At 33.5% G+C, this 17625-nt stretch overlaps 2 protein-coding genes across 3 annotated transcripts in view; one reads left to right on the top strand and one right to left on the bottom strand.

Moving 5' to 3' along the window:
• fog (folded gastrulation) overlaps positions 1 to 6026 on the bottom strand; it is a 79658-nt gene extending 73632 nt beyond the window's left edge. Inside the window, exon 1 of one of the 2 annotated variants that reach the window (XM_036366184.2) lies at positions 5212 to 6026. The gene's annotated coding sequence lies outside the window, so the exon portion shown is untranslated. The remainder of the gene's footprint in view (positions 1 to 5211) is intronic. The other variant, XM_036366185.2, reaches the window with a different exon arrangement.
• Positions 1 to 17625, top strand: part of LOC106618861 (uncharacterized) — a 323886-nt gene that overhangs the window by 214422 nt on the left and 91839 nt on the right. The window lies entirely within an intron of this gene.

Below are 17625 nucleotides of genomic sequence, written 5' to 3'. Positions count from 1 at the left end.
AAAATTCAATGTCTTCTGTGAGAAAATTAAGTGTTGGAACGCGTGACGCATAGCTGTGTTGCAATCTCTCGGTCATCTTATCTCCGGCCGTTTGATCATAGGCATTCTACCGCATAACAGCTGTTACGCTGAGCACATAATTGCATGTTCATGTAAATATTGTTGAAAATAAATTTTTTCACAGCCTCACGCTTACACAATTATTTGTAAGTACGTAGTCAACGGTTATCACGATATTACGGTAACTGAGTAATCAGCAATAACCTTGAGTATTATACAACATACAGAGAAATGCGAAATGCCAGCATCTAGAGAATGATAAAATTGCACAAATACACCTATACTTATATATATATATATATATATACGCATACACATATTGACGTAAAGGTATATATACATATACGATATGTATGTATGGGTCGGTACATCGTTTATCTGTAGATAAATGTATCTGAACAGTATGCAAACCACTCAATAAGCGCTCAATAAGGGCCGCCTGCAGGTAGTCAAGCAAGTAATCAGACTTCTCGGAAAATCTTAAGTACTTAAAATGATTACAAATAATTCCTGAAGTGATGTACATATGTTTGCGGTGAGCGTGTGTGTCAAATATTTACAAATAATTTTTAGGTTTTCAAAGTAACAACGGTAACATGATACTCTCAATAATTTTTGGAATTTTTCACAATAAATAAAATTTATTAACTATTGATAATTGCTTACAGTTGAGTGCTCAATTACTTAATTACTGTTGCTGAAAATTCCAAAAATTTAATAAAAATTTATATTTCACTTAATGAAAGCTCCACACATATACACATACTATAAACTAGCTTTGTAGTTGTAGTTGTGCGACTCACTACAATTTAATAGAATTTATGTATGTAGGTATGTGGCGGCGAGGGCATTAATTTCAATTAAATTTGGACATTTTGGAAAACTAAAGCCAATTGAAAGCTCACATTAGTATGGTTGACTGCAGCAGCTTTCATTAAAGCCTTAAAGCTTCCAAATAATTTGTGTGCGTGCAGTGTGAAAATATGTGTGATAGCAAACAATTTAATAGAATTTCACCCAATTGGGGGAGTCCAAGTGCACTACTCGTAAATGAGCGTGTAAATAAACTAAATATTGAGCGCTTCAACGAGTGCGGGAGTTGAGTATTTAGGCGATTCGACTACGGAACATGTATTTGGATGTGGTTGTTGTTGTGACATGAAGGCACGAAGTGGGGCAAATTTTGTGTAATAAGCACATGAGCTGGGACTATGCATGTGTAAATGTGTTTACATACATGTACGTATATATGTATATGGATGAAAAAGTTGCGCTACATGACAAACAAAAGCATTTTCATTTTATTTCACAATCAAACAAAATATCAAATAACAAATTAAATATAAAAATATTAAAAAAATGTTAAAAAATATTTCAGTTCATTAATTTTTAATATTCATCACTGTCCACACCAAATAGAAATACATATGTACATACAAGCATCTTTGTTTCTTTTAATATTTTAATTTTGAATACAACTCTTTTACTAAGCGTACGAGTTGTTCTTTGTTGTTGTTGTTGTAAGCAAAATAAATGCTTTATGACACAATTTTTTGTAGACATATGTAAATGTGTATATGTGAGTGTGTGTAAAATTTTAGCAGTTTTGCTGTCAGCCACAATATTCGAAATCCAGCCGTGATTTGGCCTTTTGAAAATTATGAAAAATTATGAGTGGGTCATTGAACATGGACCAGTCGCTGGGCGCCAGTGGGGGGTCAAATGGTGTGACATGTGCGTGGTTGGCGCCGGTTGCATTGAGCAATTTAGTAAGAAAAAAGATGTTAATTTGTCTGCGTAATTTTGAGGCTCAAAATTAAAAATTTACCAATGCTTACAAAAATTATTTTTTCATACACAAATTTTAATTCTTGCGTAAAAAAATTCAGCTTCCAAAAAAAATTGTAACTATAAGACTTTTGTGAGCTTTAGAAGGAAAAATTTTATATTTTAAATTAACAAAAAATTTTTTTTAAACAATTCAATTGTGTGTAGTGGAAAAAAATTACCATTTTGAAGAACAATTTAATAAGTTTAAAACGAAGCTATGAAATTTTTTATTTTTGTTAATCAAATAATAATATTTGATGAATAGCAGTTTTCTATTATAAAAAATATACTTTTAAAAACATTATATTACATAACATAATACAAACTTTATTATTGTAAACTTTTTAAAAAAAAATATAGATTTTCGAATAAGTTTTTTGAAGAACATACTTTATTTTTTTCTGTCTTCAGGTTCCTAAATAGTTGTTGTTATACAACTTTTATAAATTTTGAAAGGAATAAATTTAGGTACATAAAAAACAATACTGCAAAAATATTATAATTTTGAAAAAAAATGTATATGTTGAAATACGAAAGTGGAAAATTTTAGTTTTGAAAATTAAATTTTAATATTTGAAGAACAAAATATGTTTCTAAATATTTCCAAAAATATTGCATTGATATAAAATGTTTGAAAAAAATAGGTTTTTTGACAAACATTTTAATTTTTGAAAAAAAATGGATTTTCTGAATATAAATAAAATTATTGAAATTATGGAAATTTGCAACTCATTTTATATAAATTTTCCAACAAATACCATCAAAAAATTAAATCTCCAAAAAAACTTTTAGTATATTTAATTTGTGGAACCAAAATTCTCCCTTTCATATGTGTCAATAAATGAAAAATACATGCTTCATTTTATATTATTAATCCATTTGACCTATTTTTAACGATGTGTTGAATTAGTCACTCTTATTTACAATAAACGAAAAATTTTGCGAAAATATAAATTTATTAAATAGCTAAATTTTAATGGGTTATTTTAGTCACTGCCCGATATAAAATAAAAAATAAAATATTTTAATTCTGTGTTATAAATAGATATTAAATAATATTCATTGAAAAAATTCTGAAAATTTAGATTAAAAAAATCTCAAAATATTTTTGCTGCCATAGACGTGACAACGCAAGGATAAAGAAATAAAAATATCCAACTCAACTTGAGTTGATTTAAGCGATTCTGACATAAACGCACAATTATTAAAAAATTCAATCACATCTAGATGGAATATTAGTGGCATACAAAATAAAAAAAAACAAGAAAAGTCGTAACTTTAGTTGCACCGAAGCAATAATTATCTGCACTGGTGCTTTTTTATAGTATAAAAGAATATAAAAAGATCTTTGAACAATATTTTCGGAGATTATAGTGATGCTTTAGTTGTGCCAAAGAAAATAAAATATCTCGTCAAAAAAAAAGTTTTTCGTACAAGAACATAATTTTGGTTGTTCAGTTTGTATGGCAGCTATACGCTATAGTGGTTCCGACCAATAAGCAGCTTCTTGAAGAGAAAATAACGTATGCAAAATTTCGGAGCGATATCTCAAAAACTGAGACACAAGTTTGCGTATATACACAGAAAGACGAGCATGGCTAAACCGACGCAGCTCGTCACGCTGAACATTTTATAGATCTCTATATATATTTTATGACGTTTCCTTTTGGGTGTTACAAGCATCGTGGTGAACTTAATATACCCACATATTCAGGGTATAAATAATATACGTATATATGAATGAACAATATAATCCAAAAAAGAAAATAAAATAAGATTTGCCTAGTTTCCTAATCAGTTTATTGCTGCTATAGAATTTATACTTAACGCTCTTTACATATACCCATATATGTATGTATATTGTCCAACACTATTTCAACAACAAAGCTAACTTTCATCTATTAAAACGCTCATGTGAAATCACAGCGATTTATCAGATCTTCGGGTGATCTTCATGCTTGCCCAACAGCTGCGACCGTGATAAAGAGCATAAATCACTAGCAAGAGCAATTAAAAAAAGCAACAACTCTGCAATAGTAGTACCCACGCAACTCCAAATATGTATAAGCAAACAAATAGAAAAGCAAAAGAACTAAGAAATTAAATTAAATAATTTATAATTTGACAAAATCGCTGGCAAATATAACTTTCATCACAAAATTTATGCGCAAAAAAAAACCTCACAAAAAAAATTCCAAACATAATGAACAACTATATAAAAAAAACAGAAAAAGAGAAGCAGCTAGCACTATGATAGCGAGAAGCAATGGAAACAAAAACTAGGCGCTGGTGACCAGGTATTTTCGGGGGAGCAGACTTAAGGGGCATTTCTTTTATACACGCATACTTTGTTGGTATCGAAGGCAAATAGCGTGATATGGCTGTGAATTGTGTCAGCGCGTACGAAATTTCTTTATTAAAAATGCAAAATTCGCACAGAAGGCAACGGTACATGAACGCATGAGGCGAAAAGACAGCAACGAAGTTTAGGCAAGAGTAAGTGACATGATTTTTATGCACTTACAGTTGACTTTACGCTTGCCTTGAAGCGCTAATTGCACACTGTAAAGAAATTTTAATTCGATCAAAGCAAAGATTTCTTATTATCAGGGCTTTAAATTCGCGCGCCTGCTCTCTCTCTCACGTTACACATGATTGTGGATGCTTTCACAGGTGAAGCAAAGCGTTGATTTTTGGAAATTCCCCAATTTTTTTCAATGTTTTTACAGAGTATTGAATTTTTATAGCGATTTGAGAATTTCTTCAACTTAAATGCTTAAATGCTATATTGCCTCGCTTGAGCGCGGCAGCCTACTAAAAGCATTGCTCTGATACGCGCGTTGGCGCTACTTTGTTGTTGCTGTTCACTGATAGCATTAACAACATGAAATAAAATATTAATTTGTTTATTTTGCCTCGTTTGTGCTTTCATTTTATTGCCGCAACTCGGCTGTTGCAAGTGTTTTATTGCGGTATATCCGCTTCCCACAGCCAAGCACTTGCGTGCGATAAATAAAAAAAGGAGAAATGCTATAAGGAGAGAAAACTGCAGTGGCGGGGAAGCGGAGTTGCAGCTAAATGTGCGCCAAAATAGAGGAGAAAAATTACAGCAAACTTCGAAGTTCTTGCTCTCGAACGCGCCAATATATATTTATTTTTTATTTAAATATTTTTTTGGAACTAATTTAAATATTTTTTTTATAAATATTATCTTAGTCTTCATTACATTTCATATATTTTAGCCCAAATATGCATATTTTTTCAAATCATGTTTTCAATATTCACATTTTGTTACATACAACATACATATGTATATATTACCTTCCAAAGCACATTTTCTTGCCGAAAAACGCAACAACTGTTATTATTATTGGAATTCGCGCTGCTTACCAATTTTTCGTTTTGAGGTCACAATATTTTTAACCTTGTTTTCCTATAGCTTAAGCACACAAAGCCACTAAATCGCTTGCTATTTCTAAATTTCGCACTTGAAATTTCGAAATTCAAATATTGGCGCCGATCGGCCGATCTTTACGATTAACACTCTCTGCTTTATTGCAACACTTCTACACTTTTACACAAATCCACTTGTTTCTTTTTCTGCTACTTCACCTTAATATATTTTTTAATTTCTCTTATTTAACACTCGTTAACGTTGACTTTGTAATAAATTTGTGATTTTTATTGCCATATCGTTGTGTTTTGGTTGTGCTTGATTGGATTTTATTATATATTTTTTTACACTAAACACTTTGTATTCGTAGACTGTTGAACACACACAAATAAAAATTTAAATATATTTCTTTTAAAATAAGCACGTAAAATGTAGCTATATTACTTTTCGTTTTTTTTTTCTGTATTCTGTTTTGTAATTGAATTCTAATTTTTTCCACGCTATATAAGCTTACTCTTTGTTGTTATCAATAATCGTTGTAAATTGTTTTGCTTGCGCGACGATCGCCGTATTTTTCATCCGTTCGAAACGGTATCTCGATTTTGACTGAACTACAGTTGCTTGATATTGTGTTGGAAATGCATCATTATTAGCAGCTAGAGCGTAAAGTCGCATAGTCCAACGAAACCATGCCGACCAACGAAGATCGCCCACGGCAGAAAAGACAAGAGCGCAGCGAGCTATGAGTGGCTGAAATGACCTAACAGAAGAAAAGAAAACTCTGTTAATGCCGCTGTTGATGGTCAACTGGTTGCGCTCCCGCACAAAAGAGATAAGAGCGATATCTGTGCATGCAGAGAGCTAGCGAGTAAACGGCGGTGGCGCATGAGCGTGCGAAGATTGGTAGCTTAAGCAAGAATAAACAATTTGTTTTAAATGAAGTACGACCTAAAATATATATATGTAGGTTTTGTTAGTAAAAGTGTCTTATTTAGAGCGCTCAGACTGCATTTTGGTTTTTTGCGGAATTTTTATTACTCTTAAACCAATTACAACTAGCACAGATCTTCTTAAGAAATATAAGCGCTACTTATATACATAAAATAGCTTTTGTTTATAAAAGTGCCGAACACTAACGATATTCAAAAGCACAGCAAATCGCCGCTAGAACATCTCCAGCAAATTTGATCACTCACTTATCTAATCTGTAAATCCGTCACGTGTCACACTTTCCAACTGCTTTCAATCAGAAACACTTTTCAACGGCTTCTACAACGCCGACGCACCTTATACTGCAGTCAAACAGACCTACAAATATATTATATATATAAATGAACATAATATGTACGTACACATATACATATGAAAGTACATACATACATACAAATTATGGTCATCAGACCGCGTTAAAAAGACATAAAATACAACCATATTATTGATATATATTTAAAACTACTTGTTCAGTTCATACCTGTCGGAAAATCTAAGCTGACTCTGTAGGTTCCGCTACCGTTTACATTTTATTGAGGAATGTTCCGTTATATTTTTTGACACAAGTCACGTAATCTTCCTCTTCGAGGTTTCGACTTTAGAAGAAATAAATTAAAATATAAAAAATACCAAAAAATTTAATATTATATCATTATTAAAAATAGCCTTCAATTCTGCTAAGAAAAGCAGCTTTCAAAAGTTGCTTAATTTACCCGACTTGTGTATAAAATATGGGTATTACAATTGTTTGCATCTATATAAATCTGATTTTTTTGTTGAACATGGCGCAACTTACAACGCTGAAGTATTTTTGTTTTTGGTAAGAAAGAAGCTGTTATAAACCACAAACCCATAACCAAAATGCGATTTTCATTCATACACATTTTGAAAAGTGAGGGACAAGTCCTAACCATACTTTTGAGATCTTTTAGTTTTCAGCATCTATTCAGCTTATAAAAACGATGGCTAAATGCAGCGCTGAAAGTCATAGAGCAAAAAAATACAAGTCATATCCCAGCTTAATATGTTTGCACGACTTTGAGACTTCGACAATTATCAAATCTAAGAATGCTTAGGAAACCTAACAAAAACTGCCAATACGTTTTAAACAAATGAAGTAGAGTTAGCATTATGCGAACTTTTATTTATTATAGGCCTTTCTAAAATATTCGTGACAAACAGCCCCATTTATCAACCCCTTAGACATACAAATTTTTCCTACATGGTATGCTCTATAGGTACATTATCACAGCTGTTTATATGCCGCTGACTCTCTCAGCTCTTGCTAGATTGATTTCTCCCGAAGTGCTGGCCATCGAACGCCCTGCCATAAGAAAAATCACCGATCAATTTAACCATCCGGCTAACATGCACGCACTTACATACATATGTACATGTGTATGTATGTTTGTGCATAGTAGTTTCTGCAATGAAAGTCGTTTCCCAGCCATAAACAATCTGACAAACATGCATACGGGCAGCTCACAATATGACAAAACTAAGTCAAAACCATAAAGTTGTTTACATTGTTCCTCAGTGTGTATGTATGTACAGTATATAGCAGCCGATGAGCGTTTATTTGCTCTCACTTATTCCCGATCTGATTGCCTACCGCTTGGCTTAAGTAGCGCTGTTAATCATGTGTTTTAACAGTGCTCCACTACTGTTAGCTTCGTTGGGGGTGTTAACAGTGAATGTTAAAGTGTCATCTCTGCTGTTAATGTGCATAAATAAATGCGTTGAGAGCAGTTACTATTAATGAGAGTCCGTTTCTTTTAGCAGTTTGCAAGTTGTTAGCATATACTGTTATCAGAGTTCATAAGAGGCGACTGAATATCGTAAAAACATAGATCTTGCAGTTATCGTAATTTGTACATAGGCATTTTTATAAAATAACGGGTGTTTTTTCAGACGTGTGGTTTTCAAGGAGATATTACTTTTTTAGGTTTTTTTTTTGATAGCTATTACTTGATTTATACTCAGTTTGGTCTGCCATTTAATAATAAATATACTTATTCCGGAACAACGTATGCAAACCGTGCAATTTTATTACCAAAAGTAAAGGTTCGGTTCGCGCCACGACCAACCATGGATTGGTTTCGGTCCACGTTTACTCTAGTGGCCATAATGTTACAGTCATCCCTATAGAGCCATGAGTAATTACTTTTTCGTGGCTGAATTGCAGTATGTTCATGTGGACGACCTCTGCTTCAAAAAGACAGCGTTAAATGCCATAGAGCTAACGAAATAATCAATTTATTGAAGGCAACTTTTGGTGAGCGCTTAATCTCGCGTCGTGGGCTTGTGGCGTGGTCTCTAAGATCGTGCGATTTAACGCCGCTGGGCTATTTTTTGTGGGGTGAGGTGAAGGCGCCTGTCTACGCAGATGAGCACGAGACGAGTGACGCTTTGCAAGAGAATAATTGGCTCGTTATTGCTGACATACTGCCATAATTGCTGTAGAAAGCGGTCGAAAATTGGACATCGCGGCTGGAATTTATTCGAGCTTGCCCTAAATCATCTTGCAAACGTAATGTCGTACCCTTGTCTTTATAATAAAGTTAAATTCTTGAACGTAACATTGTATAATATGCGTTATATACCACGTGTCTAAAATAAACACCCTTTATAAGTACTCTATCAAGATTTTAGTAAAATAATTTCACTGTTATCTATCTACATATCTAAGTACTTAATAGACTTGAACCCTTTCCAAATTTTATTTTTTAATTTTAATTTTTTTAATTTAATGCTTATTTCAAAAATATTGTATAAACATTTCAAGTCGATTGGCGTGAAATTTACGATGCTTTGAGAATTTTTGTCTTAATTTTGAGTGTACTTTTAAATAATTCACCCACAACTCACATTTTCAAGGGCGGTGCCTTTAATGCCTTCATAACTACTGCACTGAACCTTTTGAAACTTTGAACACTACTTCTGTAAGTAATTAGCTAACAACGGAGAGCTATCTTAAATTATGCATTATATTACAATAACAAAGATAGCAATACTATTATATATAATACTGCAATAGCAAAAACAAAAATTACCAAAACATAAAAAATCAAACAAAGTCTTCATACAGCTACCACAAAAATTAAAAAATATATATGCAAAAATATTTTTTCTTGAACCTTAGTATATGGTTGGTCCATCTGCTGCTCATTTGTCTGCTATGGAAACTGATTGATAAGAATTAAGTTCTTGTATGGAAGAAATAGAAAACTTTTTATTTGATAATATATCTTCACGAAATTTGGCATGAAGTATTGTGCACGGCAACACTAAAATCTCCAAAGATTATATTTAGACCGGACGACTGCAGTATATATCTACCAAACTGCACATTTTTTATTTGACAAGATATATTCACACAATTTAGAATATATTTTTATTCAAGCTAATGCTCCTGTTGTATTGTTCAGATCAGATCACTATAACATATAGACCTAACTGGCCTATTAAAATTTCAATAAAGGTCGTCATAAAATATATTTTTTCCAAGTTAAGTAAGCTCTATCCGTCTTAAAAGTTGTTTTTATCAAACACTGTGACTAGAAAGAAGTAGCAAAACGTTTTCCGTTGGAAGCAAACTGTTATACATACATATAACGTGTATTTCTATTCCTATTAATGGATAAATTATACAACCGTTGAGCGATCTTTATAAAATAGTATATACTTGTATAAGTTACTCGGAAGTAGTAATTAGAAGTTTTCCTTTAAAGTTAATGAAAATTTACAACTTGTCAGAAAATAACAAAAAGTTAGGACTTTATACATAAAAAATTAATTATAATTGCACTAATTTAAATATTTATTTTGTTTTTGCTTAAGTAAAAGCAGCTGAAAAGTTGCTTTCATCAACCAGAAAACATTATTGACTTTGAAATCTATTTTCCAAGTGATGTGCAATGTAATGCGCGGTGTGTCAATTATTGGGGGATGTATGTGCTTTGTTTATATGTATGTGTGTGCTTAGGTATGACGAATGTGCTTATATGTACCAGTTTCATTTGCTTAGCTGCACCAATAGTTTCGTAGAAAAATACCACAATTTTGGTTCAAATGGCAAGGCAGCGCATAACATCACATAGCTGCATTGTATTTGTTATTCACACACACACATATACATATGTACTAAAGTGCTGCGGCACAACGCTGTGACAGAGATGCCACTTATATTTACTTAAGAGCCCATTAAGCGTGATAAGTAACATACATGATCATATGTACATACATATATGCATGTGTATGTGTATAAGTATGTATGTATATGTGTATGCCTGTAAAATAACCTCACCGCCCCCACATTGTTCTTATGTCTCTCAAAAAAAGTGGTTGTTGCATACTTTTCAATTTAATTCCACGCGTTATGCGAGATTTCTATATGGCTGTATATGTGTGTGTGTGTTCAAACATATTTCACTTTTATTGCATTTATGCTGTGCAAATTGAGTCTGTGTTATAATGCGGCTGAAACATACACAATGTAAACAAATTTAGCCAACAAAAAAGCGTTTTATTGCCAGGAATTCGCGCAGTTGAATTAAAGCGGAAAATGTTCGCCAACTTTTTGCCGAGCTTTTCACTCCACGCAAGTACAACTGCACACTTACACACACATATACATGCATGTAAGTGTATAGGTAATTGTTTTTGTTGTTGCGCAATTTATTTGCAGGAAAATCGCGTTTCCTTCTTTATTTCGAATTTAAACAGGCGTTTCAGCTTTACGATTGCCTTCCGCTGCGCGTAAAGTTATGCGCATACACATATACACATAGGTATTCGAGTACATTTACACATTGTGTTCTATAAAACATTTTTAATTGCGTTAAGTTTTGCATTTTAAAAATGTAAATCGAAATTGTGATATAAACACTTCCGGTAATATTTGTTTTCGCACCACACATTTTTTCATATGTTTTTCAAGTATGTTGTGCGTAATAAATATTTAATGCATTTTATGCGTTAATCGAATTTTTTCACATTTGCTTATTTAGGTCACGTTTCGGAAGCCGCCGCCGGCGCAGAGGGTTGAAGGCTTGTTTTTGGTCGCTTAAAATTTTTGTAAAACTTCTCCTGCTTATGTGCTGTAAATGCACTGCTGGAAGTACACTCGGTTGAAGGACACTAAATTTCAAGTGACAACATAATTTTTAGCAGTTATTATTTTTTGGGAAAATAACTAAATTTTGCTAGGTTGTTGACATCAAAAATATCACCAAGCAAGGAGCATCAGAAATATTTAAGGTGTAAACGTTTTGCTAGTTCTTTCTAGCCACTTTGTTGTATATAAACAACCTTTAAGTAGATTTAAAGTTACTTAAGAAGGAAATTATATATCTTATGAAGATCTTTATATCGATTTTGATCGGGCACTATGAATGACAGCTATATGCTCTAATGATCCGATCTGAACAATATACCAGGTGTACCGGTATGAAATGTTTTTGTATAAATGAAATAATAATTTTTAATAGAAAAAAAAATAAAAAATTATTTAAAGTATTGAACATTGCTTTTTAAACATTTTGACCATCTTTCTGGTCATTTGTAAATACCATGTCAACAATCAAATCCAAACACCAAATTTTTGACTTCTGCTTAGGAATCGAAGTGCTGCTCAGCCAATGCGTGTCTCATCGATGAAAGCAAATGGTAATCGGAAGGGGCCAAGTCTGGTGAATACGGCGGGTGGGGTAGCATCCAAGTACTTTCATTGTATCCTAGACCGATTTTTCACACTATTCGATCTTTCCCAAAGCTTTCAAATGGTCTGATATTGTTTGTTGTGCAACACTTAGCACGGCTGTCATTTGCTTTTGACATAAAGTATCATCTTTATCCAATATTGCTTGCAGTTCGGTGTCTTCAAACTTTTTGGTGGTTTTCAACGCTCTTCATTTCTTACATCAAAATCATTATTTCTGAACTGTTGAAACCATCTTATGCATGTTGCTTCTGATGGAGCATGATCACCATATGCCTCGACAAGCATTCGAAGCGACTCTGCAGCACTTTTCTTCGAATGGAAACAAAAAATAATGCTTTCCGCAAATCATCACTTTCCGGTACAAAATTTGACATTTTCAACACAATGAAAAAATATGATGTTGTTTGTTCAACATGTAAGGTTAATAAATATGTTTGACAGATGTCATGCCAACCAAACAGAAAAAAATTAAGCCTCGTTCACAACTAGTGTCCTCTACCAACATATTTGTATCTTAACGCTCACTTCATACCGGTATAACTGGTACTCGGAGATTGTATGATTGTCTAGGACAATAATCTTTGTCAAATTTCGTGAAGATGTATTGTCAAATAATAACGTTTTTCATACTTGAACTTGATTTGAAACGGTAAGTTTGTATGACAGCTATATGATATACTGGTTCGATCTAAACAATTTGTTCGGAGATTGTATAATTTTTTGTTGGACCATAATCTACGTCAGATTTCGTGAAACTATCTTGTCAAATAAAAAAGTTTTTCTCACAAGAACTTGATATTGAACGCTTGGTTTATTTGGGAGCTATATCCTATGTTGGTCCAGTATCGGCGATTCTGGCAAACAAGCCTCTTGGGAAGAAGCGGACGTGTGCAAATATTCAGATCAAGATCTCAAAACATGAGGGAGTAGTTCGCGTACTGACGTGGTGACAGATAGACAGACTAAATCGACTCAGCCCGTCACGCTGCTCATTTAAATATATAATTTATAGGTTGTTCCTCGTTTGCTTATAGTAATTATAAACTTCTGGCAAACTTAATACACCTTCTTCAGGATATTACAATTTCCGAACGAACACCAACGCCGATTGAAATGCGGTTATTAAAAAGTAAAGCATACGTCAGAAATCGGGCCGAAATCATAAATTTATAAATTCCATTTCATATTTGCGAAATTATGCTCTTTTGTTGTAAGCGAGTGCAAAAACTACGCTGAATTGGTCGAAAGCGAATGATTAAGTGGGGCGTTAGGTATATCACCTTAAAAATATATAAAAAACGAAAAAATGGCTGAGAAGACCCCAAGTGATAAAATTACACTGTGATTAACCGTCAATCGTCTTGGGCTTATCTGCGTAGACACGTGACTCCACATTATCGAAAAACGAAGATAGTAATACTAAACATTTGTACACAAAATACACCACTAATACTAACTAAGGGTAAGAGTTTAACCTCACTGAATGACTGCTCATTATTTCATTTGCTTTAAGTGAGGTGGAAAAAAAGTAGACATCAATTTAGAGAAGTTAGAAGAATGTACATATTTCAACGATTGCCGAAGGTTGGTTTCCTATTTCAACTAAATGACACTCAAATCCCAAAGTAACCTTATAGCTGATAAAAAAGCGACTACAAATGAATGATGTCTCATAACCATTTCAAACGAAATTTTTCATTATTCATGTTAATAAACCTCCCACCACATACGAGTATGTCGCTGATTGAGGGCAAAAAACCTGACCTTTCACAATGTCATCTTTTTGTTGTGTGTTTGGAACGCACAACGCTCGAGAAATACCCGCTTTTATTACACAAGATTTTCACACTTATTCACTAAGCAAGAGAGCTTGTAGACACAGAGCTGCCAAGTTTCTTGGATTCCCGCAAGGAATTAACACCAAACATTCCAATTAATGGTGCAAACAGAACACCAAAGATGACGTACACACATACATATACGAATATATGCAAACATATATGAAAAATGAGCAAAACACCATGCAACAACTTCATTCAAGTTCACAGCCTACTTATATACATGTGTGTATGTATGCTTGTATGTGAATAGGTGGTGTGCCGTGCGAAGGGGGAGTCCACATGCATATTAATTGTAATTTGTCATCATTCATGCAAAGCAGCCGACCAACGAAGACGAGCGCGGTCTCACGCACCGACCGCCATGCCGGCACAAAGCGGAATGCATTTAATTCAGGCTTTCATACCAACCCAATTACTTAGATTTATGCTTGATATACTTGTAAAATAAATGGCATTGCCTTAAGACCGGCTCCTCTTGCCCGCCAGCTTCACTACATGCACACAAACACACAGACATTTAGGTAAATATTTCCCAGTTAATTCCGTGTGTGTCTTTGTTATTTAATGTATTGAAGTGTTGTGGTATTGTACATACATATCCCTAAATATATTTCTACATGTATACATATGTATTTACTTGTATGTATGTGTAAATGAAATACTTTTGTGGCTTTGCTGACGATTCACTTTGCGACTTAATGAAAATGTGTGGATATCAATCGAAATTTGAACGCCTTGTAGTTGCTGGTGTGATGTGTGTACGGCCTTTTACATTTACAATGCGTAATAACACAATATTTCTTTATGTTGTTTCATTTAGTTTATACATTTGATTAATAATATAATAGTAGTAACTATGAAAGGGTTTCTAGATTGGATTAATGATAGAACAAACGACTTGGTGACGTTTTTTCTAGCAACAATTACACCAATTATGAAAGGGCTGTGTTTTGTAAACGAGTGCGAGGCAAAAAAAAAAAAAGCATAAAGAAAAAAGGCTGCAACCGAAGTTACAATACCCCTCACAAATACTAAAGATTCCTCACAAGAACTAGATTCTGATCGGCCAGTTGCCGTACAAAGCTTTATGCTATATTGATCAGATCAATTTCTTCGCAGATTAAACCATTGCTTTAGGTTATAATTGGTGCCGAATTTCGTGAAGATGTCTCGTTAAATGAAAAAGTTTTCCATACAAACACTTGATTCCAATAGTTCAATTTGTATGGCTGCTATATGCTATAGTCATCCGCTCTGAAAAATTTGTTCGACGATTTTATCACTGCCTTGGACAATAACCCATATCAAAGATATCTTCATAAATCTTGTCAAATAAAAAAGTTGTTCTTACCAGAACTTGACATTAATCGATCAATTTATATGGTCGCTATATCCTATAGCGGTTAAATATCGGAAATTCTGACAGACTAGTAAGCTTCTTGTGGAGAAACAGACGTATGCAAAAATTCAGATCGATGTATATTAAAAATTGTTAAATTTTTAGTCAGATAGCTCGAAATAAAAACTTTTTCAACAGAACACTCTAAAAAAAATTTCCTCCATCTGTTTAATACTGACACTTAAAAATGCTCAAAGCTCAAAAGGTTTAGAAACTATATTTTAATAGAAAAATAAAATTCTTTTAGCTATTCGAAGTATATTGGGAAAGTATTATCTTGAATTGAGAAACAATAGTAAAGCAAGAATCCATACATTTTGAGGGTAACCTAATTAACCATTCAAAATATGACTCTCTGGCATATTGCTTAATTTAACCATGATCTTTTGGAGATGGAGCATCGTGCTGCCTCGTAAAACTATACCATATGTTAGGTAGTTCCCAAATCTAGTGAAATTCCTTTCCCTGCCTTTCCCGCTTTTAGTCTGTACTAGACTAAAGGTGATGTTCTTTTGCTCACAGTACTTCATTTCTAGATTCGTGCATGGCTCAGAATATTTCGTCAAAACATATGTTTCTTAAATTTGAGAAATAATAACGTTATAACTGATATTTTCAAAATATGCTGAAAGTGTCACAGCACGATAGAATCGCTACTGCAATAACGACCAAACCTAAAAAATTGTGCGTGTTTTGCGAGTTTGTCAGCAATAAGTAAGAGAAAATTTGTCGCATGCGATACCAAATGGCTTATATTTTATCTCAAGAAATATAAAATTAATTTTTTTGAAAGAATACACATTTAATTTAGTTACATAAAAATTTCATAGATAATAGCATAGTTGTCTGCTATTTCATGCCATATACTCTAGAAACATTTTCACAACGCTTGGGGAGCGAGCGGCATTATTCGAAAGAAAATGCCCCTAAAAGAGACAAGCTTCAGCAGCAACTTGCCAAAAGCAACCAGGCTGCCAGCTACACGAAACAAGTAGCCGTGGATTCTTTGCGCCTGCTGCAACTTTTTAAAATTTTTATTTTTAGATGTTGTTGTTGTTATTGTTGTTACTGTGTGTATTCCAAAAGTACTAAACTTTGCTTGTGTCTGGAGTATGCCGCCTCCACTCAACACTTGCCACCCATTAACGCCTTGGCAATACGCCTGCTCTCATGTCTCTGCTCGAATAGAATTTCGCACAATTTCCAATAAGTGTTGCATGTACCTACATACATATGTATGTGCATATGTTTGTATGTGTGCGTGCTTGTGCGTTTGTTTGTAAACAAACGGTCTGAACGAATACGCGCGCCAAAATAAATTATCGTGTTCATTTCATACATTTATTTGAAACCGATTCTGTGTGTGTGTGTTTGTGTAGATGTAGCCATATGGGTTTGGTTGCACAGTTGTGTGGCGCAGTGTTTCATTTCCGTAATTACGCACCCGCAACCCAACGCCATGCAGTCCAACTACAAAGTAAGCTTTATTTTCAAAACATTTTTTGTAAATTTTTCCGAAATTCGCCCGGAAAATCATTCCCCCCTCGGCTTTACGCCGCCAAACGACACACAAACAGAGTTCCCACAGGCACTCGCGTCACTTCTAGATTAATACCCAAACGATATGCAATATATTTACATTTACATTTACTTATTTAAACGCGCATAAATTTGTATTTGCCGCAAAATCGAAAATGAAAATAATTAAAATATATTTGGTGGTTGATTTTCTGGTGTGAAATGATTTTCACTCCAAAGCAATCTATTGGCGCGCTATTTGTTGTTAGTATTTTTTTGTAGTTTGTTTTTGTAATTCTTTTTTTGTTTTTTTTTGCTGTTTTTTCTTGTTTTTGGTTTCGTTTATGTTATTTTCCAGCACTTTGTTGCTGTCATTTATTGCTTTGGCTGTTTTTCATTTTTAGCAAACACGCTCTGCTGACAACTCGCTCTGCTGAAAAGTGCGCAAAATTTACATTTTAAATTCATTTTGTATGGAAATTTTCAATTCGAATGCGAAAAAATAGCCTAAGAGCCGTGTAATGCAAATGGGGAAAATGAAATGCAGCAATTTTCCAATTTTAATTTCTGTTTGCCGTTGCGCGTTGCGCGTTGATGTGTAACAGCTGAAGTGGCGTGTTCTTGTAATGAAATAAATGGAAATTAAATGCTAGAAATTCTATATGTATCGACAGCATATGCTGATTGGTGGTTTTGTGTTCGCAACTCGATTGGAAAGCGCATACTCGATTGTGTACGAAAAAAAATCAACGATTTCAAATCACTCGTTTTTGTTAAGTGGTTTGAAGTAGAATTTTACACCAATACTTTTATATTATAAAAGCAACATTATTTTTGGTTAGAATGGAGTATGGTTATCAGAAATTTTTAT

The sequence above is a fragment of the Bactrocera oleae genome, chromosome 5, assembly GCF_042242935.1.
Source record: "Bactrocera oleae isolate idBacOlea1 chromosome 5, idBacOlea1, whole genome shotgun sequence".
Lineage (NCBI taxonomy): Eukaryota > Metazoa > Arthropoda > Insecta > Diptera > Tephritidae > Bactrocera > Bactrocera oleae.
This window is presented reverse-complemented; position numbering and strand designations above follow the sequence as displayed.